Source organism: Dioscorea cayenensis, chromosome 3 (genome assembly GCF_009730915.1).
Source record: "Dioscorea cayenensis subsp. rotundata cultivar TDr96_F1 chromosome 3, TDr96_F1_v2_PseudoChromosome.rev07_lg8_w22 25.fasta, whole genome shotgun sequence".
Taxonomy (NCBI): Eukaryota; Viridiplantae; Streptophyta; class Magnoliopsida; order Dioscoreales; family Dioscoreaceae; genus Dioscorea; species Dioscorea cayenensis.
The window spans coordinates 3,423,307-3,451,294 of record NC_052473.1 but is presented as its reverse complement, the minus strand read 5'-3'; the positions used below and the strand labels follow the sequence as shown (position 1 = coordinate 3,451,294).

Genomic DNA, 27,988 nt, shown 5'->3' with positions numbered 1-27,988 from the left:
GTTTATTTTCAACACCATATATTTATCTCTAAAATTGTACAAGCTCTGCAGAATTATAATTGATGTACTTGTTGATCTATCATGGAATTTCCTCTGCAATTTCACTGCAGCATGCAGACATCCTTTGGCATTTACAGTTCCGTGATATTCCTAACATTGCTTGGACGAGCTGCATTCGTTTTCCCCCTGTCTGCTCTATCCAACTACATGAGCTCAGATGCTGGAAAGCCATTAATCACAATCAAACACCAGGTTATTTAAATCACAAATATCATTGGCCTCTGCGAGAATATTTGAATGAATGAATACATGTGGAAACTTTATTTGTGTCACAGATTGTAATCTGGTGGGCAGGGCTCATGAGAGGAGCTGTTTCTATTGCCTTAGCATTCAAGCAGGTATTTTTAGTGTGGTTGTTCAGTCAGAAATGAAGATTATCATTATCACACTCTACATTCTGTTCTGTTTTACAGTTCACATCCCTTGGTGTTGCATGGAATCCAGTTAATGCAACAATGATCACCAACATTGTTGTTGTTGTCCTTTTCAGCACTTTGGTATTATTTCACAATAGTTTGCATTTATTTTATCACTGTAATAGATTCCATAAGAACATTGATTAAAATTTATATGATTGCAGGTGTTTGGAATCCTAACAAAACCACTGATAGATCACCTTCTACCTCCTCATGCACAAGAACATCAAAACAACAAGCATGAGATGAACAAAACAGGCCTAGAGATGAATTAAACCTTCCATTGCTATCAAGAGATGATAGCTGGCCAACAGGTATTCTCAAAGCCAAGCATAGCTTCACAATGCTTCTTGAAAGACCAGCTCACACCATCCATTACTACTGGAGAAAATTTGATGATGCTCATATGAGACCAGTTTTTGTTACAATTGGAAAGCAATATGTTTTTTTTTTGAGTTGTGTCTACTTTGGATGGATAAAAATAGGACAGTACAAAAATAGTTTGGACTTTGGTGGCCTGTTAAAACTTGATGATATTTCAGCTCCGTTAATGCTTATGTTTTCCTACGTGTTCATTACCACTCAAGTATCTTATTTCTTTGTGGTTTTTGTTTCATGTACAATGTGATTGTATACAAGACATTTTTCAGGCTACCTTTATTTTCTTTTGGCGATATTACCAAATTTATGTGGTGTTTGGCATGTTCTAAGTGATTAAGACGAAATCATGAACCTTTTGTTATATTAGCAGTTCATAGAACTATGTACATCCATATTTGTGGTTTTTGTTTCTTGTACAATGAACCAGATTCTTGGACTCAGCAAAAAAAATCAGCAACAAAACCTTTTTCAATGACGTCAATGCAATCCAAAGGGAGTTAATTATAAGCAGATTTTTCTGAGCCTGAGCTCTAGCAGAATCGAATATTTTCCTTGCCTGAGCTCTCGCAGCAATATCTAAAACCCAACGATGAGTAGTATCTAGAAGTTCATCTAAAGAGTTAGACCAAAATATAGTGTTCTGTCATCTAATAACACCAAAGACAACAATCCCAATTTGAGTGAAGAGTTCTGGCATCTAATAATATAACAAAGACAACAATCCCAATTCTAATAACACCAAAGACATTATATAACAATATAACCATAAAAACAACAACAATCCAAGATGAGGGAAGGCAGCCAAGCAAAGACCAATAGATCGAGAGGGGAGCGGTGGACTGGAGCTGATAATTGAGAGGGGAGCGGCTACCAAGATCGGGGGCACAACAGAGAAGGAAGCGGCGGCCGGGATCGGTGGTGAAGGAGAGAGGAGAGGGGAGTGGCCGACGGAAGCTGGGAACCGAGAGGGGAGTGCCCGCTTGGATCGGGGGGCACACAGAGAAGGAAAGGGCGTCACGACCAGGATCAGTGGTGTAGGAGAGTCGCCGATGGAGCTGGAGACACGCCGGTGGAGCTGGTGATGTGGTAGCTGGGATCTCGAGAGGGGGAAGAACGAGACAGGAGAGAGAGAAAGAGAGAGCTATGTGATAACTAAAGTCCTTCTTATTATTTTTTTTTAAATTAAAAAAAAAATAACCAGCCACGTCACCAGCCACATCATTCGTGATCAACAGAACTGAACAGAGAAGATAACATAAAGAAAGGTGGTTGCTTTAATTTCATAACCTTTTTTTTGTTTTCCTTTTAATCATAAATATTTCATAATTTTATTTATTTATTTTCTTGTTTTGCATAAACTAATATTTTTTTATATATTTTAGATTATGATAATTGATTATAAGCTGAGATACCCAAGTGGCACAATCACTACTCACTTGATCAAAAGTTTTCATACTCCTTAAGATCAAAAGTTTTCATACTCCTTAAGGAATAGTATTAATTAAGTAAATTCAAAGTTATACTACTTGAGGCCGTTTTATTTATATATTTATTTATTTATAAAAATTTAGCATATATCTACTAATTTGAAAATGGATAAATGTGTAAAGAATACAAAATATATATGGTTTTCTTGCCCATAAACCTCTCAATAAAATCAAATATCCTGCACATTTTTGAAAATTCAATTTATTTATGTATATGCTCCTCTGCTTCTTACACACCATTAAAACATATTATAAATTATATAAATATAAGTTTCACTATTAATATATATATAAGTTTCACTATTAATATATATATATATATAATATAAAAACAACCTTTTATAGTAATAAACATAAATTTTATTTAAATTCTTAAACTATTTCTGACAATGTTAATATTTATTTAGATGTAATGAATAAAATAAATTTAATATTTATGGGTATATATATAAATATTAATTTAATGAGCATTATAAATTTTTAAAGATATATGAATACAAAAGTTTTTTTTTTATTTGATATGTAATAATATATTTCAATGTTGCATTTAGGGTTGAGAAGTATAAACACAAACAAATCAATTTTTTTAACGATATACAGATAAAATTCTTATATATATCTTTTAAAACTTGATAGAGAAAAATCTATATGTAAATATGTAAGATATATGATAATTAACTAATATAGTATGTTATAAAATTGAAGAAAATAAAATTCATATAAGTGTAAATTAATGTAGGTGGATAATAGAATAAAATATGTCGAGACTATAGAGTTGAAATGAACAAAATGATTATGTACATATAATTAAAGATTTAATTTTTCTTTAACGTAATAGTAGTTGTGGCTTGTATACATTTATTAAAAACAAATGAATGTATATCCATATTACAATAGAAAGAAAATAATAAATAAATGTTAATAATATTCATCTTATATATCTCAAAATTCTAATTATGTTTTTACTTAATTTTTCAGGAAACAAGTGGCAACTTTGGGAAAGTTCTTTTTTATGAGCTTTTTCTGGGGTGTTTTCCAATGGTTTTATAGCGCAGGAGATGGTTGTGGATGTAAAGCCTTCCCTACATTGGGCATTAATGCCTATAAATTAAACGAAAATAAGAATTCCTAACATTCATCATAGTATAAATCTTTCAATTTTTTCATTGCATTCTCTCCTAAAAATTGAAGATTATTTCTATATTATTTAAAAATAATATCTCTTTATTAATCTTTATAGATCATTTTTATTTGCTTAAACTAAAACTTTCATATTATCAGTAAATATAATTTTTATAAAAGTATGTCAGTAATTATGCGTTTTTACACATACAATATGCAAGTAATTTCTTTAAAACTTTTCATATTTAATTAACTAATTAACTTTTGTTTTTGTTTTAGATTTTATTTTGATTTCTCAGCTACTTATATTGGAGTTGGGATGATTTGCCCCATCTTATAAATTTCTCCTTCTTTTTTGGAGGCATTATTTCATGGGGAATTCAATGGCCTCTCATAGAGAAGAAAAAAAGGATATTGGTTTGCTTATGATCTCCATGAATCTAGTGTGAAAGGCCTCCAAGGCTACCAGGTAATTAGTTTTCAGTTTTAATATCAAATGCATCTAGTATGGTATAAGAACTTAATATGTATAATTAACTACATTTTTATATCTTATCATAGATTTCTTTAGCTATTGGGTTGATGCTTGGAGATGGCTTAAACAACTTCTTAAAAGTACTATACATGACTATTGTAGCCATAATCACACAAATACAAAGCAAAGGTTTCAATTCTAGACTACCAATCTCAGATGATGATGCTCCTATTTTCACTTGCTCAAACCAAAAAATATCCTATGATGAACAACGTTGAACAGAAGTGTTCCTTAAAGATGGCTTGTAAGCTTAAGGAACAAAAGGCGCAATCCCCCTCTCAGTCCTTCGCCTGATTCCTCTTAACCCTTCGCCTGATTCCTCGCAGCCTCCCCAGTCCCCTTGCCATGGCAAGCAGGGACCAGCCCCTAATCCCCCAGACTCATCCCCCTCTCCCCCACAGAAAATCCTGGGTGCAAATGGCTTCTACTACTACTCCTCACTTAAACAATTCTCCACTTCATAATTCCCTTCTCTTGCACAAACTTAAGGAGTCTACCTCCAACTTTGTCAAACTGGATAGTGATGGTCTGTCTAGAGCTCGATGCTTTCAATTTGCATTGTATGGGAAACTTTTCGAAAAATCGCCTCCATTTGATCAAGTTAAAGCCACTCTTCTTACCAAATGGGCAAACCTTGGCGAAGTATTCATTTCTGATCTTCCCAATGATTTCTTTTTATCTAGTGCTCCTCTCAACAGGTTATACAGCATCTCATCACGGAAGGTCCCTAGTCCGTAAATGGCATAATTTTGTAGCTTTCACCCTGGAAACCTTTCTTCAAACCTTCCTTCGCGAAACTCCACATGCAGCTATTTGGGTTCAATTTCACAACCTCCCAGTAGAATTCTGGGAAGGAGAAACTCTGGAAACCATTGCTGGGCAGCTTGGTACTTTGATCAAGATCGATGAATTCACTTCCAATCTAGTGAGATCAAAATATGCTCGGGTTTGCATCAACATTGATCTTTCGAAACCTCTTTGCCATGGGTTTTAGCTTGCCGATGATCATCAGCGTGTATTCGTTATAGTGATGTATGAAAAATTGCTGACCTTTTGTTATTCATGCGACTTAATCGGCCATGGTTCTAACAAATGTCAGGGTTCGATGGCGACTAAGATTGGCAATACCCATCCACCCTTTCGAGTCCCTCAGGAGACAGCGGTAGGGTTTAGCCGAGATCATGCTGTTATTGAGAACCCTCACGGCGTGGATATTAACGTTTCTCCTCCTTCGGAAGCCTCAACGGTCCTAGTGGCCTCTATACCGGATTTTGATTATGGCCCCTAGCTCCTGGTATCCCGCCGACGTGGTTGTGCTCGCAGCCATGGTGGACGCACTAGTGTTAATCCCGAGGCTCGTAGTATGGCAGCCGCGGTGAGTTCCAAGGAGGGCAGGCCTCGGTCTCGATATTCGGTCTTCAGTGGGATATGTGGAGGTAGATCCAGTCATAATCACAATCGGTTGCTAGGTTCCAAAGCTCCAAATAAAGACCCTATTTCTTCAGAGCTGATGGCCAAGGAAGGAATCCCAATGAGCCCTAATCCAGCCGTTGATGATCCCTTGGTATCTCCGCCAATCGTTGATTTGGGCCAACCTTCTTTACATCAAGACCTTTGAAAACCTTTTAGTGGAGGTCCTGTTTCAAACCCTGTTCAACCGATCAACTCCCCAAATCAAATCACATGGTACCTTGGTCCTCCATATCAAGGAAAAGGGAAATCTCCCATCTTTTCCTGTTCAAACTCTCCTCCACCTATTCTTAGAACTTCATTCCAGTCTTCTAACCCTCGTCCCCTTCAGGCCGAGAGGGACCCTCATCTTCTTGTAGTTGACCAGGTTTCTGCAGCTCTTTTAGATGGAGATATGGATGAAGATAGTGACGAGGGAGCTGATTCATCTGGAGATGAAGATGAGGAGATGCCCGATGATGAGGATCCAGACAATGATGTGACCTTGGTCCAGTACCAAGAAGAAGCTAGACGTGAAGCTCTCATAAGGAAAAGTGCCCATTCCTTCTGTTCTTCGCCCAAGAAAGGAAGAATGAAGTCAGAAATCATTGGATCTTGAGTCTGGCTTGCGGTTTTTGTTTTAGCTTTTTTTGACTTTCTGTTAGGAAATCTCTGTTCGTGTTCTTCTTTGCATTATGTTTCTTATGAAGTTGACTAATGTCTTATGTAGGAATTGCAGAGGTATTTTAGTGAGAGATACGTCGTCTCACATTTTCAGGATCATTCGGATTTACAAGCCTATTCTCATGTGCCTTGTTGAGACTCGCTAACTCAGATCATGTTGATTATTTCAGTATTAGGACCCCCAGTCTTGGGATTGGGCAGCTATTGAAGCTGATGGGCTTTCGGGTGGCATTTTTATTTTCTGGAATAAAATTATCGGTCATGTTACTCCTCTTGCTGTTTCCCGCCGAGCATTGCATATTGTGGTTTCTTCTACTTTATTTAACAATTGCATCATTTCAGTGGTTTATAACTCTACGTTTTTCTGAAATCAAGGTTTTTTGTGGCATGAGTTGTTTAAAATTACTCATCTTCGTCTCCCATGGCTTATTCTTGGGGACTTTAACATTGTGCTCTCCAGGAATGAGTTCAATGGAGGAAATTTTTCCTATTATGATAGAAAAGCTTGTTCTTTTAAAGAATTTGTTGATTCTAGCCTTTTAGATTTAAATTTTATCGATCCTTCTTTTACATGGTGCAATAACCAGAATGGTTCTGGCCGTAGATGGGCCAGATTGGGTCGTTGTCTTGTTAACATGGATTGGATTAATGCCTTTAAGTTTTATAAGTTGCAGCATCTTTCTCGGACTTTCACTGATCATTCCCTACTTCTCCTCGGTATCTCATTGCATTCTTATCATAGCCATAATTCCTTTTGCTTTGACAATTTTTGGCTTGATTATTTAGGTTGCCATATTGCAGTTCGGGAAGCTTGGGAGTTCTCTCCTCATGGAAATCCGATGTAAGTTTTCACTCACCTTTTATCTCGCTCTCGTTTTTGGATCATAAATTGGAGTCATGGCGGGGTTAATAACAATGAATTGGAAATTCTTAGAGTGGAGTCGGACATTGACAACGCCCCTTGCGTATGTCCCGCAAGTGCACGGGTTTGTCGAGTAATAAAATCCCAAGTGAGTGGGTATCGTATCCATAGGGAGTAGGGAGTAAAAATACTTAAATTGTTTCTTAACCAAGTGAAGATGAATAATGATTGTGTTGACAAGATGTAATGTAGACAAGAATAAAAGAAACAAGAGAGAAAAGCACAAGTAAGTGAGAGATAAGGTAATTGATATAAATGGGGTACTCATATATTATTCTGCCTACGATAATCATTTCAAGTGCAAAACTGACTATTAAGCCTCCCAACTAATGCATTAATGAGTCGTCGAAATCCTTCAATACACGGTCCCAAATCTAAGGTCAATCGTGACTAACTCTATACCATGTCCCGGAGGAGAAATCGGACAATCTCAACACCTCACACTTGGATAGAATCGCATGGAGTTCTAGGGATTCCATGTGATAAACCCTCTTCCTAGAAATAGACCTAACCCTTTCGTCCAGGTGAGAGGTTCCTAGTCACAATTAAGCCCTAGGTGCTAAAATCACTTCAACGCTTCACTCCGTTGCCTCTGCAACTAAGCCCAACGAAAGGTCATCCCTTAGCCCATTCACTCTACTATGACCGCAAAGAACTCAAGGAAATGGAGGTAGGATAAATCACACCGGAGGGGAAAGGGGATGCTCCGCTACCTCTCGACTCACCCTCTCAATCCACTCCAATCTAGCTTTGTCTGACTCTCGTGGTGTGTCACTCACTCACAAGGGTTACCAAGGTGAACTCTCAACCCTAGTGTCACTTTAAGAGAGGATTCAATCAATTAAGCATTCAAGATTGGAACTCGAATAAAACATCAATTAATGAAAGCATAATAGAAGTTTTAATGAAACAAATACATCCTAGGGTTCACAAATCCAAGTACCCACAAGGGGGTTTAGGGCTCCATGGAGCTAGTTACAATCAATAATGAAATCGAATATAAAAATAAGTAATCCATAGAAAACCTCATCGATAGTCATGACGATGGTCTTGTGGAGAAGCCTCATTTCCTCCAAAGGTCCCCTTTTCTGGCCTTGGACACACCTCATCGGATCGGTGCCAACGAAAGCTCTCTCAATAACCTTCTTCCAAGTTGAGCGCGATGTCGAAGCCGAAAAACCTCTACAAAAACCCTGATAATACCTCTCAAAACTCTAGCGCCAGCCCCCTCTCAAGTTTGGGAAAGAATGGAAAAAAAGAATCCTGAAATCGAGGCTGAATCGCGGCTTAAATAAGGATGAAATCGGGCATCCACACGCCCTTGTGGATTTGCCACACGGGCCTGTAGAATTTTTGCACGAGCGTGGATAATTTCCACACGCCCTTGTGGATTCTCTAGAATTCTCTTTTTCAGCTGGCTGTGAACAGTACCTGCTACAATAAATTGCTATAGTGTTTACTATAGTACCCTGCTACAGTACCGGCCCGAAACACTCCCAAATCCATGTTTTCATCGAAGTAACGTCAACGGGCACACGTTCACGTCGTAGATCGCTTTGCTTTTTTCAATAACCAGCCTCATTGGTGAAAATCTTGTTATCAATGCACAAGCCGGGATACTCAAGAGTAATGCTATATTGAGCGAACAAACCACACGAACCAGCCACACAACTGATGTGGCTGGTGACGTGGACTTTTGATTTTTTTTTTTAATTTAAAAAAAATTAAAAAACTAAAAAGGGGAGACTAGGGCATCTCTCTCTCTTGGGGTCCTCTCTCTTTCTCTCGAAAAATTAGGCATATCTCTCTCTCTCGCGGCGACCACCGGCTTCCCTCCCCTTCTCTCGGCGGCTGTTCAAGCCACCTCCTCCTCCCCCATCGCTTTCCTCTCCGGTTGCCGTCGCTTCCCTCTTCGGTCGCTTCCCTCTCCGATTGTCGTCGCTTCCTTCTTCGGTCGCTTTCCTCTCGGTTGCCGTCGCCGTCGCTTCCCTCTTCGGTAGCTTCCCTCTCCGATTGTCGTCGCTTCCTTCTTCGGTCCCTTCCCTCTCCGGTTGCCGTCGCTTTCCTCTCCCACTGTAGTTCTTGTTTACTTCTCCGAACAGAATGTTGCAAACATTTGATGTTTTCTCCGAACTTGGAAACATCCCTGGAAAATATTATGTGTATTTTTCAAACAATGTCTGGTTAATGCTGGAAGTGCATTGAAGTTGTGTTGACAATTTTGTGATTTTATTTTGCTCTGATTTTATTTATTTATTTTTATTTATTTATTTTTTTATGTTCTTCAAATTTCAATTCCAATTGCTCCTTTTTGCTTCTAACTGTGGTTGAATAAATATGCCTGTTTGGCCTTTTCCAGGACAAGTATAAACCACCCACTCTGAGGTTAGGCTTGTTCTTTGAGCAAAGATTTCTAGCTTAGTAAAAAGTAATGATCATCATATCAGAAAGTCATCCCCTTTGAGTTTGGGCTTGTTCTATTTTAATAAAGATTTTAATAAAATCTTATTTCATTATATGATGGAAGTCTAATTAGAGGGAAGAACCAGGTTGCTGCCCATATTATAGTTTCAATTACCTAAAAAATTCCTATATGTTTTCAAATACAAAAACAATCTATAAAAGATTAAAGGGGAAAAAAAAAGAAACAGAAAATTAAATGAAAAGTAGAACTTAAAAAGATTAAATGGATGTTTATATAAATAATATAACGCATGTCCTAATAAAACTCAATGTCCTAATGGAAACCAAATTCCAATTTAATTCTAATATATCCTAGATATATTTAGAATTAAAATTTAAATGTCCTAATCTTAATCTTAATTGATTATTTGATTGTTTTGGACTAGAATGCAAATTCCAAGTTAAATACAAAATGCAAATTACAAAATTACCCTTGAGAACATATCTCGAGGCATAAATGTGAAAAAATTACAAGATTACCCCTGAGAACACCTATCTCGAGGCAATCTCAAATCTTGGGATAGCCCAAACACGTATCCTGAGGCAATCCTAAATTTTATGTGACATAAGAACGGATCTCGAGGTAATTTGAGAAGGTGCAAATCTTAGGATACCTAAACACACATCCCGAGGCAAATCGAATTTTTTGATTTTCAAAAAAAATAATAATAATAAATTAAAAAAAAGTTGATTAAAAAAAAATTAATTAATAAGAAATTTTAAATTCGAATTTTAAAGTTTCTTAATTAAAAATTTTAAATTCGAATTTTAAAGTTTTTTTTTAAAAATAAAAAATAAAAAAAAATAAAATTAAATTAAAATTAATTCAAATTTTTAAAGTCTCATCCTTATCTATTTGGTGTGATTTGATGGGATCAGAACGGCGCAAATAAAAAAAACAATATATATATATATATAATAATAATAATAAAAAGAAGTAAAAAGGGGAAAATAAAATAAAAAAAAGGTACGAACCAAAATATATATATATATTAAAATTAAAAAAAATAATAAAAATAAAAAATTTTAAAAAAATTTAAAATTTCGAATTTAAAATTAAAATATATATATATATATATATATAATTTTAAGTTTAAATTTAAAGTGGATCATCTGTTGTGATGTCTCGGGATCTCTCGGGATAAAGATAAGGGCGAGGTTTTAAATACGGGAGAGATTTGGAAAAAAAGAGAGAGGAGTTTTGAGAAAATTCGAGAGAAAGAAAGAAAAAGGGGATAAGAGAACTTCTAAGGTGCTTCATCTCCTTCTCCATCCTCCCGTATTTATATATAACGCATGTCCTACCGGGCGTGCCAAGAATTTGTGGGATAGAAAATATGCATCTGGCATCATGAAAAGACACCAGACGATACATCGAAGCACAAATATCGTATTTGTTTTATGTGGGTTCTTTCATTCCTAATAGAGGCAAGCCTCTATTATTAATTACCCTAGATTAGAAATCTTAGGAACCTCCGATTAAGGGCAAAAAAGTACAAGTAAAAGCAAGAGGATTCGCGAATTATGAAACTTGTTATTTTATTATATAAAAATATTTATTACATCACTTATATATATATATATATATATATCATTGTTGCTGCCTGTGCCTTGTCACCGCGTTGCCTGCCGCTGCATATGCCTTATTGTCATTTTTAGATCTCGTTATTGTCTTGAGATTCGCTACTGCTTGTGCTTTGTCAGGACATTGCATATTTCATTATCATTTTTGAAATGTCTTTCTCACTACGGTCTTGGGAGAGAAATATATATCTCGTTTCCATCCTTCGGGAATGGAACATTCTTATTATGTTTTTGGACCGAGTGATTTTGTTATTGCGTTGCGTGGCTTATTGCCGTCTTGAAATGAATAAGTCACTACTATCTATGCCTTATCATCGCATTACATGCTTTGCTGTTGTATGTGATAGGCATCTCATTATCGCTTTGAAATTTATTACTGCCTTTGGGTTGAAAGTTTTAATCATTGATTAACCCTTGATGCTACTTTGGATATAAGGAAATGTTGTTCAAATACTGAACAATATCCGTACTTGTATTCTTTCTCTTATGGTAGGCCTGCACTTTGGGATGTATTCTCATATACATGGTGATGCATTCTGCCACACATGTATGCATGCCTTCTCATTGTATATATATATTTGCATGCTTCCTCATGAATTTGCATGCAAACTCTTCATCATTCATCATTTTTATTTCTACATATATGTCTTTTTCATGATGGGCCCACTATATTTTTTTTATTCCATATTTTTTTATTTCTCATCTCATAAACGTAGGCATTTTTGCTATTATTATTGTTATTAGTGGAAATTGCCAAAAAAACCCTACAACTTTGCCAAATTGCCAAACAAACCCCCCATAGTTTTGAATACCCAAAAAAACCCCTTCCTTTTCAACTCCATGATTTTTGAAACCCCCAAAGTACGTGAATGGCATTAAAGCGGAGTGTATTTAAAAATTTTATGGACAAAAATGCCCTTTGCACGGAAGTCGTGGGTCGCACCCATTTCGCGGTGTGAGAGGAAGTGGGTGGGTTTTTCTTAAGCAATACATGTGCTTGTCTTCTCTCAACTCGCGACTCAGCTCAACTCGCGTCTCAAACTCTTCTCTTCCCACGGCACTCTTCCCTTTCCACCGTGTCTCGAAGAAGAAGTCCCGTGCAAGTATTCGGCATTTCGTCACTTTGCAGTCTAAGGTATTCATTATGGTTTTTTGTTAACTATTCTGTTACGAAGAGACATTTTTCGGTTTTGGTTTGTGATTTATTTTTTGTTGGAAGACATTGAAGCTTTCAGGGGGATTAATCGGCTGGGGTTTTGTTAGTCTGCAGGGAGATGTCTCGGCTAGGGTTTTTGTTTTGTTTTACATTTTCGATGCATGTATACTGATCGAAAATGGTTTTTCCGATTGTTGTGCTTTTGTGTAATGTTTATAATCTACGTTTACCCTTTCGGTTGATATGGTTGCGATTGTAAAAAAATGAGGTCTCCGTTTAAACAATGAGCTTTTACTGGTTTAAGTTAGTTCAGTCTCAGTTTAATTATTTGTATCTCTGTTTAATAGTATACGTCATCTGCTTAAAAAAATGATATCGGTGTTTAAGAGCGAGTGTTTACTGGTTTAACAAATTACATTTCAGCTTAACAATGTCTTTGTTATTGTCGCGAGCTTGTGATTATGGCGGTCGATCTAGTTAATGGGCGATGCTACTTGACACGGTAGTGGAGACCGTGGGTCGAATTGAAAGTTCACATGATCCCTCGACATCTGGGGAGATCATCCGAAGGACACCGTTCACGAGCATTCTCGAGTTGGAAGTCGTATACCAAGAGCGGGCCCTTCTTGACTCTCATTGCGAGAGATACGATAACCGCACCAATAAATTCGAGGATCGGGAAAGCATCGCGACTTTCGGGCTGAAGATGTGGCAATCGTTCTTGGCTGCGTTGCGATGGGGAGGCGATCGTGTTTCGAAGAAGAAAAACACGGTCGACTTTCGAGAGAGGTATTTATCGAAGGCGTCACGAGAGACACGAGACTCCATCGAGAGCACTCTTCATGAACTCGTTGGACGAGAGGGAGAAGAGGAGAATTTTTGCCAAACTCATCGATGGTGTACTCTCACGGGTACAATCCTTTTTCCCAAATACCTCCTGCTCGGTTCCCTAACCGGATCGTTGATTATGTCGATGATCTACGGAATGGGGCGCTACGCATGGGCGCAAGCGACGCTGAAGTGGCTTATGGAGGACATACCACAAGCCGCTACCCGAGTCGCAATCTAGATGCGCGGGGAAGAAGACCAACACCGGGTATGTTAAGGGATTGCGGTGGCGCTTAACATCCGGTTTTCTGGTGACCGGAGCCGGAAAGAAAGTCCGTTCTGCAAGATCCCAAGGATCTCTGTGCTACGGTGAAAATACTTTCACGGGAAGCAGCTGACGATAGAGACGAGTTTGTCGTCTCTCGTAGGAAAAGAGGTAATAATTCAAAAATATTTTTGTTTTAGCTGTAGAGCGTTAACGTTTAACCATATCATTTACCGTTTAACTTTATTCATCTATCGTTTAACATTATAACTTACCGTTTAACTTTGTTCGACTACCGTTTAAACTTTTTAGTTTAATGTTTAATTTGTTTGTTCTTGTTTAACACAATAGGTTATAACGTTTAAATATACGAGTTACATGTGTAAATATAGTTTTAATTGTTTAAACTAAATAATTTCGCTAAGATTGTTTGCTTTTACACATGCTAGTTTCTCGAGTGGTTCGGCGAATCGTTTGATGAAGAAGTATTTGTTCAGACCCAACCGTCGGTCGGATGCTATTGCTCCCGGAACCGCTTGCTCGAAAAGGCAAGATGAGAGGGCGACCTCTTCCTTGCCTGCTGGGCCGCCGTTCTCCCGCTTCGAGCCAAAAGCGCGTCGTCGAGGCGGAGAAGCCCTCCCCCACCCTGCCCGAGCCGTGTCGGCCCCCGAGCGTGGCGGCTCTCCCGCCCGGCACTAGGCGAGGATGTCAGCTGCAACTCTCATGCGAGGCTTGCGATTTTTGATGACCGAGTTCCCTCGGCATGTCGCTCGGGTGGAGGCATTGGAAGGCGGTCGCGATCCTGATCGATTGCGCCTTCCCTTCAAACAAATGAAGCACCCGGGGACGGATACGCCGTCGGAGTTCGGACGACGAGGACATCATCGGGGTGGCCCTTCGAAAGATGGCCTCATTCGAAGAAGCTTGCAAAAAGAGGAAAACAATAATGCCTCCGTCTCCACTGCGTCTGGGCGTGACGATGAAATAATAGCAGCACCATCGGCGGCTGATGTTGTTAACGTTGATGACATGCCCATCACGGTGGAGGAGATTGAAGATGGCGCCCGAGTTTGCAGCGGTGGAAAAAGATCGTCGACTACGTTGTTGGCGACATCATGCATCTGGTGGAACCGGCGCGACGAGTCTGGCATCAAAGATGGACACAATACATGAAGAAGAACAACCAGACAACGTTGTGTCTCCCATTGATGCTACTGCCGTGGAACTCACGGTTGAGAAGGTCGTTGAGTCTATCCTCAACGAAGTGGAATTCACGGTGGAACCAACGGCTGATCGTGCCGCATCGAAGGCAGACACAATCCCACAAGAACAAGAAGCATGTAAGGAAGTGTCTCCCGTTGATCTCTGCCGTCGTGCCCCCATTAAAAGGAAGCCCGATAAAAAAAGTAGAAGAACTTGGAAAGTCTTCATTCGAAGAAAAAAAAATCGTTAGTCGATCGCGCCTCAATAAGTACTGACGAGGGAGTTGATAAGGATCTTCCTCAGACGCCCCTATGGACAAGTAAGTTTGAAGTTTTTTTATGATATTGTTTAAAAAGCTGTTTTTAGTTACCATTTAAGTAGGAGCGTTAACGTTTAAAATTTACAGATAACATTTAACTTATAAGTGATACCCTTTAAATATTACCGTTACTGTTTAAACATTCAATATAGAATTTAAAGTTTATACTTTAACGTTTAATTTTATACTTACAACATTGTTTACATGTCTTTGTTCCGTTCAACCACAGCACTGTCGTGTGGAAGAATGACTCTGTCAGCACCACACGGGCCAATCTATTCGACACGCTCGAGGGGAAGGAGATGGTCGCGAGGGCGATGTGATGGGACGCGTCGTATGTATCTTGCAAAAGGCGATGGCGTAGTGCCATATCGTTATAAGAGGCGCCTCCATCACACGACCAGCTGGCCTTGTTCATGTCAAAGCGAGGCGACGGCGCACATGAATCCACGATGGCTATGATTGGAGATGCGCGCGCAACTTGCATGAAGTGGACATCGTCATCCTCCCGATAATTATGAGTGGGCACTTCCATGTCGTCGTCCTTGACAATGAAAAAAACAAGAATACGGGCATTATTCTTCATGCCAAAGCGAAGAATCACGATAAAAAGCAGCTAGAAATGGTAAGTGCTTTAATAATTTGTGTTTGTGTAATAGTGTTCGATAAATAATCGGCATTCTAATATGAACTTGTATATCTCGGCAGTGGAACCTATTCGACCTCAGTATCGACATGGAGTTGGGCGAGTCGGCGATCGCAAAGTACCCAGCTTGTTCACGACTAATCGAAGCTCCACTGACGGAAAAAAAGGAAGTGTCGATCGCAGTCGTCATGTCATGCGGTTTATCGAGCGATTACTCAGCCGGTGAGAAGCTACGGGTACTGCAGAGTCGACGTCCCTTATCTGCGATTAAGGTATGTTTCCGCATACTTAGGGAGGGAGGCGGTAGGCATCACATCCGGAGGGAGTCTTCGCAGCGGGTTCTTAGTCATTCTTTCTATATTTGTATACACGACTCTTTCTTTAATAATCCAGATTCATTATTTAACATACACTTTCAGTGTTTAAGTATATAGTTCATTGTGTAAATATCAATGTAATTGTTTAAACTCCGTTTTCTTTCGTGTAAAAAGCGAACCGAGGAGGAGTGTACGCATAGCGGGGGTCATAGTCATTGTATAGGGTGTAATAGTTTCGAAATGTAAACCGGTTTAAATTCGATTCATTTTTCGAAGAACATGACAAATTTTTGTCGATGTAAATGTACATGTATCTAAATTCAATTAAATTCATTCTGTTTCGTTTTGAGGTTACTGTTCTTGTTGGATGATATTGTAGTCCCTGAGGTACATTATCGGGTAGGGTTCTGTTTCATTTTCATTTTCATTATCGGCTAATATCAACATTCATTTTAACTGTATAATGATAACTTTTGCCCTTTAACTTTCGTTTTTCTCTGTTTTAAGTTTAGGTTTCTCTGTTTAAATTTAATATTTTTCATGTTTAAAATATCCTTATTATTTAATAATATCAATGTAATTACAACAAAAAAATATACTTAATATTTTTCGGTTTAAAATATCCTTATTACTTAATAATCTCTTATAGAATGTAATGTAATGTTCCGATTTTTTTATGTGCGACGGGAGTGGAAAGCGGCTGGGGAACCGAGCGTGTATTAGTGCAGCTGGGGAACCGCTAGCACCATCCCGTTGTACATTTTAAGCGGATACAAATTTATTTTTAAAGCGATAAAAAAATAACGAGTTAAGCAGAGAATAAAAATATTTAAAAGCGTAAGAGATATATTTAAATATGAAGTTCAATATTTAAACAATAATAAGAAGTATATACACGATGCCTAGTCGGGACATGATTCATTCCACGATCTGCGATTGTGACTCGAAAGCGTGCTGATGGCTACAGCGCAACTTGCGGACCTCGGGGACGCTTACGACTCGATCCTCTTTCGTCCAGGGACACCCGAGGTTGCCTTCTCGTCGCGGCGGTCGCATAAGCGTAGTTCGTGATTTTTCATCCATCGGCTGTCGTTTCGTCCGGTATGGGGAATATAGCTTCCTTATACGCCATTTTTTTGAAGTCGAAGCTTCCTTCGCGATCGCTGAGTATTTCTCGTTATTCGATGAATTTGAAGTCAAAATTCCTTTTTGATTGCAAAAATTCAGTAAGTGCGTCTCGAAATGTTCAACGCCTTCAAAACATTGTCAATATCCAACGACAACACTTGACTTGATCGGATGAGGAAGGAAGGCATGCCACACCCTCGGGCTCGCCATGATGTGGAGCAGAGCTGCCGGATTCGAATTCCCCGCCAACACTTTAGTTTAAAGCGAACACGATCAATATTTAAAGCAGAGACACAAAAATATTTAAAGCGATAAACATAAATCTTAAAGCGTTAAAAACAAAAAAAGTTAAATAATAAGTTAATAAGTTAATCGGAGACAATAGTGTTTAAATGGAAACTTGATAAATGTAAAGCGATGGCGAGGGGATAATAAACAATAATTAACTTCTACAACTATATAAACATAAGCGAGAAGAAACTTACAACGAGAAGAACTCGTTTTCGGTGAGGATACGATGCCACATCATCATGCTCCGACAACAAGATCAACAACGAACATTTGAAGATGGAGTGCACGTGACACATGCTGTCTGGAAGTCAACCTCGTTTTTATATGAGACATACCATTTTATGTCCATCGGGTGTGATAAACTTCACTCGACACGGGAAATATCGAGACCCCATCGCTCACATATTTCGACTAACACTGATTCCCAAAAGTCGGTAGCAGTGAACATTAGCACTCGTCCCTCCCCGTTGTATCTAGCAATAGCACAAAAACTCTCCATAATTTAATCGGAAGAGCTAAAATTGAATACACCAAATGAGAAGAAGAAAAAGAAGAAGAAGAACAAGAACAAGAAGAACAAGATATGAGCCTTCTAAACTTTGTTTGAGAAAAAAAGCAAAGCGGGAGGCAAAAAAATTGAAAAAACTATGCGTAAAGAAAGTTATGATTGGGACGCCATTTTTTTCCCACCTTTTGCAAAGGGCAAAAAAAGAATTTCATATCGTGGACCCACTTCAACTTACCGTGAGGGGTTAAAAGGAATGTAAAATATAACGGAGATTTGTCCAGGGTGTCTGCAAAAAGTTGGAGGGGTTTTTGGGAAGTTTTGAAAATTACGAGGGGTGAACAATAATTTTCCCTTGTTATTATTTTTTGCTTTCATGCACATATATATATATATATATATATTTATTTATTTATTTATTTTTTAACAGTGGCCAACTCTTTATGCATGTCTACATATTTAAATGCCCATATGACATGTTTTCTCAAATATATTTAATACTTCTCATTTTATTTTATTTTTTGCATCATTTCCCATTTTTTGTTTGCGTCTTCTCATTATTTCATTCATCACTTTTATATGCCAGGCATGTATGCATGCTTCATCATCATTGTTCTCATTATATATATTTGTTGCCATGAACATGTGCATGCATATAACAATAATAATTTTTTTATTATTATTCTTTTTATCATTATTATTATTATTTTCATATGTCTTCCCATGCATGCATGTTTCTTTTTTTTGTTTTTTTTTTTGTATGCATGCCCCTCATTTCATATTATATGTATGCATGTTTCAATTTTTTATCTCATGCATATATGCATAATTTTTTTTTATTTTATATCATGCATGGTGATCCTGGCTTCTAAATGTATGGGCATGCATGCATACAATTTTTTTAGAGTTTCATGTGCAACATGCATGAGTCACGTGTTTTTTATTTCCTTTTCAAGCTGAAACCCATATTCATGTTGATGGTGGGCCCTTTTTTTTAAAATTTTTTTTTATTATTCTTTAACAAAATGATGAATGCTTTTTATATTTTCATGATGCGTCTGCGTGCAATTTTTTATGCACGTGAACTTGCATACATCATCCATTCATTTGTTTAACTGTGGGCCCATTTTTTTATCATTTTTATTATTTTTATTTTTTTATATATATTTTTTTATATGAGACCATAGCATGCCCTCCATTTTCTTATATTTCCTTTTTGTCTGCATGCATTCTCATTCAATATATATATATATATATTTTTATTTCTTTTATGCCAAGTATGTATGCTTCTTATCATGTCATGCACACAATAAATAGCATGCTTTTATAATGGTGAATCCCTCTATATGCTATACGTATCCTTGGTAGCTAGGCCATATATATTCAATATTTTAACTCAAAATTCTTTCTAGTGTTTATATTAATTGGGTACGTACTTGCATGCATGTCCTCTCACAATTTTATTCTACTCATGCATACCATTTCAAATTTTTAAAAAAACCTTTCCATATATATAAAATTTTTTTTAAATCTTTCCATATATATAATCTTTCCATATATATATTTTCATGGTGGGACCCACTTTTGGATTATTTCTTTCTTTATTATTATTATTTTCTCTTATGCATGTATGCATACATACTCTCACAATTTTATTCTACTCTTGCATACCATTTCAAATTTTTTATCATTTTATCATTTTATTATTATGATTTTTTTTTGCCCTTTTTTTTTATTCGTCTTGTTTTCTCAATTAAAAGACTTGTCCTGTATCAAATGAGCATGTCTAATATTCATGAGAAATATATCAAATAAATGAGGCACTGAAACACAGAGAACTCAAGCCACATGGAGGGGCCATGCTTTTTCCCTCCATTCTCCCACACAATGAATATCAACCATCACAAATTTATCACCTTCCTTCAATACATATATATATGTATCTATATATATATCTATATATATATATATATATCTTTCTTTCTCAAAAGATTATATATATTATCATGATTGTATGAAGGATCCAAAGCGGGAGTTGCGGCCGGGAGTTGCTGCTGAAGACTTAAGTTTGTGGAGAAGAGGAAGTGATAATGAGTTATTGAAGTTGGATGGGATCCAACATTGACGTACGTCATGCACCGACACGGTTATGTCCCTCATATCACTCATTCAGCGTTTACCTAATTCTCCTTTATTTCAAAAGTATGCATGGTTGTGTGGGAACCTCGGCCGTGTATAGAAAGTGTTCAACAAAATACCGAGAGGAGCATGGTGTCTTGGACTTTATTGATGGCTGATTATACCGATGGTGGTTGCATCCTATTTTGCGAATCTTGGTGATTTCGCACATCCTCTGTCTTTTTAAGGCAGCGAAACATAGTTGGGATTTGGCGGCAGCGACAAGGGTATCAGACAATGACGGCAACATCAGCGACAGCATCCGGCGGTGATGAGCAGTAGCGGTTGTCGCAGGGAACATCAGGCAATATTAACGGGAAGCTTTAGTCATGGTTAGAGGCATTATTTCAGCCCCTCAACCACAACGGGAACCTCCTAGACAGGCTGTGACGACGAGCAGCGGCAAGAGCATCAAACGGCGGCAAGGCAGAGGCGGTGGATGCCGTACATGGTTGGCGGCATTATTTCAGCCACTCAACCATGACGGCAACCTCTTTGACAGGCAGTAACGGCGAGCGAACGGCGACGGCAACACTGAAATTTTTTCTCTTATATATATATATATTATATATAAATACGGGAGGATGGAGAAGGAGATGAAGCACCTTAGAAGTTCTCTTATCCCCCTTTTTTTCTTTCTTTCTCTGAATTTTCTCAAAACTCCTTCTCTCTTTTTTCCAAATCTCTCCCGTATTTAAAACCTCGCCCTTATCTTTATCCCGAGAGATCCCGAGACATCACAACAGATGATCCACTTTAAATTTAAACTTAAAAATATATATATATATATATATATATATATTTTAATTTTAAATTCGAAATTTAAAATTTTTTTAAAATTTTTTATTTTTATTATTTTTTTAAATTTTAATATATATATATATATATATATATATATATATTTTGGTTCGTACCTCTTTTTTTATTTTATTTTCCCCTTTTTTTTACTTCTTTTATTATTATTATATATATATATTGTTTTTTTTATTTGCGCCGTTCTGATCCCATCAAATCACACCAAATAGATAAGGATGAGACTTTAAAAATTTGAATTAATTTTAATTTTATTTTTATTTTTATTTTTATTTTTTTAAAAACTTTAAAATTGAATTTAAAAATTTTTTTAATTAAGAAACTTTAAAATTCGAATTTAAAATTTCTTATTAATTAATTTTTTTTTAATCAACTTTTTTTAATTTATTATTATTTTTTTTTTGAAAATCAAAAAATTCGATTTGCCTCGGGATGTGTGTTTAGGTATCCTAAGATTTGCACCTTCTCAAATTACCTCGAGATCCGTTCTTATGTCACATAAAATTTAGGATTGCCTCAGGATACGTGTTTGGGCTATCCCAAGATTTGAGATTGCCTCGAGATAGGTGTTCTCAGGGGTAATCTTGTAATTTTTTCACATTTATGCCTCGAGATATGTTCTCAAGGGTAATTTTGTAATTTGCATTTTGTATTTAACTTGGAATTTGCATTCTAGTCCAAAACAATCAAATAATCAATTAAGATTAAGATTAGGACATTTAAATTTTAATTCTAAATATATCTAGGATATATTAGAATTAAATTGGAATTTGGTTTCCATTAGGACATTGAGTTTTATTAGGACATGCGTTATATTATTTATATAAACAATGGATTATTTAGAGAAAAAAAAATCCACAGAATTTTAGGTTATTTACATTTGTAATTATGGTTTTTACAGGACTTGTACCATAACATCCAAATCCAAAACTAACACATTGAACAAAACAGAGATTGAGTTCCAATAAAGTTGGTATTACAAACTTAACATCTACCACTTAATCCCTGATTAACCACACTGGACAAATAATACCAAAGATCTCTGAACATCGTCCCGAGTTTCATTATCGCTCTCATGATCTTCCTTCTTATAGTCATTTGGCCTGAGATCAAGACCGATATCTCGTACCCAACTGGCAGCATAAAGCCTAGAGGCTTCCTTTAAGACCAACCACCTTTCTTTCCAGGTTAGCTTTCTCTGCTTTATGATATGCGGAGGATCGGGCAAGGACGAAGGGAAAGCGATTTCCTTGAGATCGTATCGAACATAATCATACAATTTCCGGCTAGCCACTCTCAGCAACCGGAGAGGGAAGCGACGGGGGAGGAGGAGGTGGCTTGAACGGCCGCCGAGAGAAGGGGAGAGAAGCCGGCGGTCGCCGCGAGAGAGAGATATATGCCTAATTTTTCGAGAGAGAGAGAGAGAGAGGACCCCAAGAGAGAGAGATGCCCTAGTCTCCCCTTTTTAGTTTTTTAATTTTTTTTTTAAATTAAAAAAAAAATCAAAAGTCCACGTCACCAGCCACATCAGTTGTGTGGCTGGTTCGTGTGGTTTGTTCGCTCAATATAGCATTACTCGATACTCAAATATGACTGCCTTTGTGCCCCTCCAAACCACTGTGCTAGCTTGAATACACGGAGGTTGGCACACATTCTCGCATCTTGAACCCGACTTATGTCTTCGCGTTTGACCCTTCACAAGATTTCCTTCAAATAGTGCGTTCACGATCTACATTGGCTTCTTTCTTTAACATTTGACTTCGCAACCCTATATGCATGAAAGTAACATAAATGCACAAGTATTAGCGGTAAAACCTGATAAAAGTAATGCTCATCATAAGGAAAGAACACTTCGGATTCTTATCACACAAGCACTTATCAGACATCTATGCTTTTGAACATTCTGACTCAAATCCCAATTCTCATTCTACTCTTGTGGACCTTGATGCTAAGCTTGCAGCTCTTCATCGACAGAGTAACACCAAATGGGCCCAGCGTGCCCAAATGCTTTGGCTTAAGAATGGGGATAGAAATTCCAAGTTTTTTCACTATATTACTCGTTCTCGTTCTTATTTTAACTTCATTTCATAGGTCATTGATTAAGACAGAAATGTTCTAACCGAGCAGTCCAAGACGAAAATGTTCTAACAGAGTAGTCTGACATTTTTCAAGCTTTTAGTTCTTTTTACTCCAATCTCTGGACAGCTCCTCCAGATTTCGACACCAACATCCTCGAATCTATCTCCTTTGACTTTCCCAAGCTCACAGACGCTGATAGCTTGTCGCTTATTCGAGAGGAAACCAAAGAGGAAGTCTACCTTGCGATCCTTGATCTCCCTCCAGGTAAGTCTCCTAGCCCCGATGGATTCAACGTTGAGTTTTATCGCACTTTTTGGCCTATTATTGGAGATGAACTCTTCTTAATTAGCTATTTGGTATTTTTCTATATAATTCTATTTGCCTTATTCTTGGGGTAAAAACTTCTATTGTCCTTATCCCTAAGATTGATAAACCCAAGAAAGTCTCTGATTACAGGCCTATTTCTCTTTACAATGTCTGTTTCAAAATTATTACCAAGCTTCTTGCTAACCAGTTAAAAGTTATTCTTCCTCAGTTGGTAGGTATGGAACAAGTAGGTTTTATTTCGGATCGTTGTTCTTTTGACAATATTATTGCCACTCAAGAGGTTGTCCATTCAATGAAGTACGATATCAACGGCCCCTCTAGGATGTTAATCAAGTTAGATATTGAGAAGGCTTATGACACGCTCAAGTGGAGTGCAATTCTTACTATTTAAAAAAAATGAATTTTCATAACAATTGGATTTCTTGGATTTCTGCCTGTCTTAAGTCTAGTTCTTTCTCTGTTATCATTAATGGTACCGCTTCTCCTTGGTTTTCTTCTTCCAATTGCGTCAGGGTGACCCCATTTCATCTCACTTATTCATTCTTGTTTCCCAAATTCTGTCCTTTTTTCTCAATTCTATGATTAGAAGAGGGATGATTCCTGGCTTTTGTTCTAATCTCAAATATAATTTCAATCATCTTATGTATACCGATGATTTAATTTTAATCACACACGCCTCTAGATCTACAGCCAGAAATATTGTCCATTGTCTTAATTTTTATTCTTCTATTTTTGGGCATCACCCTAATCATGCTAAATCTCAAATTTCCTCCCCACTTGGTTTAACAAAAGAGTCAAAGATAGCATTTGTTCCATCCTTAATCTCAAACTAGCTTCCTTTTCCTTTAAATGCCTAGGCATTATGATTTCCCCCAAAAGAATGAATGCCTCTTCCTTTAAACCCACGGTTGATAAAATTAGAAGTTCTCGTAGTCGATGGAGCAATATGTCACTTTCCCCCGCTGCTAAGGCGATTTTAATCAACTCCTCCTTACTTTCCATTCCCACTTATACCCTCTCCATTTACCCAATCCCACAGTCCATCCTTTCAGAGATTTCCAAAATTGTTAGAAGATTCCATTGGAGTAAAGATAGTAATGGAAAGGGCATCCACTATGTAGCCTGGTGTAATGTTACCAAAGGTAAGACTAAGGGGGGCCTTGGTATTCATAATCTCTCTATAGTTAGACATTCCCTCATGGCTAAACATTTATTTAGGTATTTAAATGATGATGATGTCATTTAGGTGGACATTCTTCGCAAAAAGTACGAAATCCTGAACTTCTGGAAGGATAATGCTCCCGGTTCTTTAGAGGGCTCTGTCAATCTGTTGATATTTTAAAGCCTTGTTGTAAAATTAATACAGTAAATCCCTGGAGATCCTCCTTTCTTTGGGACCTTTGGTGCTTTAGTGTTCCTATTGCTTTAATGCCTACTTTTATTGACATGTCTATTGATTTGGAGCACATTACTATGGCCGATGTTATACATGATGACAATTGGGTGTCTACTTGTTCTAATGGTTTGTTGGGTAATATCCTCAACCTAAATTCTGAGAATCTAGCTAGGAGTTGTTGATTCTTCATCTAATAATCATTGGACTTGGCAAGCTCTTTCCTCCAGTCTCAAGATTTCAGTTGCAGTTTATCAATGCTTAAACCATGATATTTCCAGCAATGATTCTTGGCATGGTTGGAAAAAACTCTGGACACTTAAAACCGTCCCTCGAGTTAAGCATTTCATTTGGTTAATCTTTAAGTGCAGGCTCCCAATTACAGATCATCTATACAGGTTGAACCTTGGTCCGGGCCTTCCTTGTTCTTTGTGTGGACTCAACAAAGAAACTATTGATCATTTATTTATCACTTGCCCAAAAATTCAAACTGTTTGGAATATGCTCAACCTTCAGGTAAATAAACTTATTCAATTCTCAAATAGTTTTGCGTCAGGAGCATGGCTTATCACCAGTTACAACTATTCCAAGCATGTTGTTTCCCTCATCGCTGCTAGTGCCTAGTTCATCTGGCAATGCAGATGTGATATCATCTTTAGGCATGCTTTCCTGAACACCAACAATATTGTTTGCAAAGCAATGGCTCATATTAAAGATTTCAATGTTGGGAATAGCAATCTCCAGGGAATAAAGCTTATTTGCAACAATTTCTCTTGGGCAGATGGACATTTTCTGTTCATTTTTGCTCAACACAACAGTTCCAGGTCAGTAACTTCAACAGGCATCTTTGTTTCATACTCTAACTTTATTGTTACTCTTGCAGGTTGTTTCTCCGGGCCTCCAAACGATGTCATTAGTGGAGATTTGAATGCTATGAAAGCAGCTTTATACACTACCTAGGATAAGAATGTCTTGATTCAACACGTTTTCGTTAACAATTATGCTGTTGTTAATGCCTTATCCGACTACAATTCACCCATTTCTTGGAGGTTTAATGATCTTATTTCCAATGTGATGTTTTTGCTGAACATGAATAATAATCCTCAACTTTACTTTACTCCGCCGACTTGGATGAGCCCAGCTGTTTGTCTGGCCAATTTTGGTCTCGACTTTCACACCGTCAATTTGTTTCTTCTTGGCCGGGATCTTCCTTACTGGATCATGAAGAGTTTTACAGATGCTAGTTTCTCATTCTGTTAGGAATGGGAGTGGGGAGGGCGGGGTGGGGAATGGGATCCCCGTCCCCGTCCCCATCCCCATCCCCACTCTCCACGGGGCGGGGATTTCCCGGCTAAAATTCCCCGCGGGGGAAAAATCCTCCCCCGCTCACTCCAGCGGGGATCCCATCCCACGGGAATCCCCGCCCCGCCCAAAACATTAATATAAAAAAATTTTTCTATAAATAACTATAATATTTCTAATGTATTTATGTTACACATGCTAAAAGATGCTATATACAATTGAAAATAAAAAATATAATGTATGATGAAATAAAATAAAAATTCTCAACCAAAGTACAACATACGTACATCATATATAAAATAAAAATTCACACAAAATATTTCTCCTAACAAGTCATAATATAATGTTTGATGAAATAACAACATTAAGGTACAAATAACATAAAGTTTAAAACTAAATTAAAATTACAAATCCATTAAATAAAATTCATAATGCAAAACTAGCACAATAATTTCATGCTTCCATCAATTTGTTTCTTCTTTGTTCTTTCTCCAAATTATTTATATGAAAAACTGTAGGTATATATCTTAAAAGTCATGTTTGTTTACAGTCAGACCATCCATTCTTTTTTCTCATTAATGTGATGTATACAAATAATAATTTTATAAGTATATATTCAATTGATATATTTAAATCGATTAGATGTTTTTGTTGGATGATTTTTGGAGAGGAGAAGGTATGTGATTTTTGGATTTTTTTAAACATAAAAATCACTTAAATCGAAAACAATTAAAAAAAATATTTAATGATGGATTATTATACATGAGATTTGCCATCAAATGGTCGGTTGGTCGTTTGGCGTTTTTGTAGTGAAAAAAATTTTATAGTGAACAAAAATTTTTGCTATAATCACATTTCATGCAAAAGTAAAATTACAATATTTGTTATATTTTTATGAAAACCTGACATCTGAAATATATATAAAGTTAATTTAACGAGTTTGATATGAACACACATTCTCTATAAAATTATCTTAATTCTCACATCTGTAATTTCATCATGTGAGATAGTTTTCGAGAGAATATAACTTTAGAATCTAATGATTAATAATTGAAGATCTAATAATATGTCAAGTACTCTCTTATATGTAGCAACACATGGATATTTGAATAAAAAAATCTAGACAATTACCTAATTATCCAATTCATTTAAATTAAATAAATAATTAGTTTTTTTGTGAATATTAGAAATTTGAAAAATTAGAAGTTTGAATTTAAATTTTGTAGATATATTATATAATAATTTTTATTAAAATAATTTAAGATTTTTATTAAATAAATATGTTTTTAATGAAATATATAAATTACAATAGTTAATAAGTTGTATAAAAATAATTGTGAGTTCCATAATAATAACTAAAAATATTAATAAATAAATATTTATTGATTATATATATATATATAATATTATGTTAATGTTGAAATAATTTTTAATAAATATATTAAAAATATATATTATATTTTTTGGGGAATCCCACGGGGCATGGGGCCGGGGAATCCCCGCGGGGATTCCCCACGGGGAGCGGGGCGGGCATCCCCGTGGGGCGGGGAGACCATTCCCCGCCCCCGCCCTGCCCCGCTAGGCGGGGAGGACTTTTTCCCCGCTCCCCGCCCCGCGGGGGGGACGTTTCGGGGAATCCCCGCCCCGTCGGGACGGGGCCCCGCGGGGAACGGGGATTCCCCGCCCCACCCCCATTCCTACCTTCTGTAACTAGTTTGAGCTCTTGTTGTTCTTTTACTAGTTGTAATAGTTCTTACTTTTTTAGCTGTCCTTTTGTTGCATTTTCCAATTCTTATTTGGCTTTATTTTGTTTTGTATTTGTCTCCTTTTCAATAAATTAGCATCCGTGGTTTTTTTTTTAAAAAAAAAAAACAATGGCGTACCAAACATGACTGCTATCACTTTTTATTTCATTATATCATTGATTTCCACAGCCACACTTAGCCTCTGTGGGGGTTCTTTTATAAAAAAAAAAATGGCTTACCAAACATGACTGCTATCACTTTTATTTCATTATATCATTGATTTCCACAGCTGCACTTTCTCATATTTTCCCACAACTCAAGTGGTACTACATCTTGCTTACTTATGCACTGGCTCCAATTTTCGCATTTTGCAATGCTTTAATCAATTGA

At 37.0% G+C, this 27,988-nt stretch overlaps 1 pseudogene; it reads left to right on the top strand.

Annotated features, from left to right (window-relative positions):
* The first annotated feature begins 81 nt into the window (after positions 1–81).
* On the top strand, positions 82–27,988 carry LOC120249455 (annotated as a pseudogene).